This window comes from Penaeus monodon, chromosome 30, assembly GCF_015228065.2.
Source record: "Penaeus monodon isolate SGIC_2016 chromosome 30, NSTDA_Pmon_1, whole genome shotgun sequence".
Classification (NCBI taxonomy): domain Eukaryota; kingdom Metazoa; phylum Arthropoda; class Malacostraca; order Decapoda; family Penaeidae; genus Penaeus; species Penaeus monodon.
In genome coordinates, this window is record NC_051415.1 from 25,315,181 (window position 1) to 25,315,540 (window position 360).

At 35.8% G+C, this 360-nt stretch overlaps 1 protein-coding gene across 1 annotated transcript in view; it reads left to right on the forward strand.

Moving 5' to 3' along the window:
• LOC119592661 (insulin gene enhancer protein ISL-3-like) overlaps positions 1–360 on the forward strand; it is a gene marked incomplete at its 5' end in the record, with an annotated part of 82,877 nt that overhangs the window by 18,964 nt on the left and 63,553 nt on the right.

The window sequence follows — 360 nt, forward strand, 5'->3', positions numbered from 1 at the left end:
CAATATTGAGAATGTTGCTCCCTATTTATGTGACTGTAGCAATGGCCGTTGTAGTTTTAATGAGAGTAGTATAGCAATATCAACCGTGATTATGAAATGCATATCTGATATCGGCGATTATCGTAGAATGTTTTTACTCAATTGGTTTCAGTAAACTGTTCAGAAGTTTTACGACAGTTTATTAGCAGCACAATCGTTGTTATTAAACGTCCATCTGATTATTTGATCAGGTGATTAATAATATACCGATGGAGTTGTCTTTATTTCTGGTGATTGATTCGGTGGTGGATGGTGTAGGTGTTCGATTCAAGAGCAGTTCGCTTCGGGGGATTGTAAATACTACAAGGAAGAAAAAAAAAA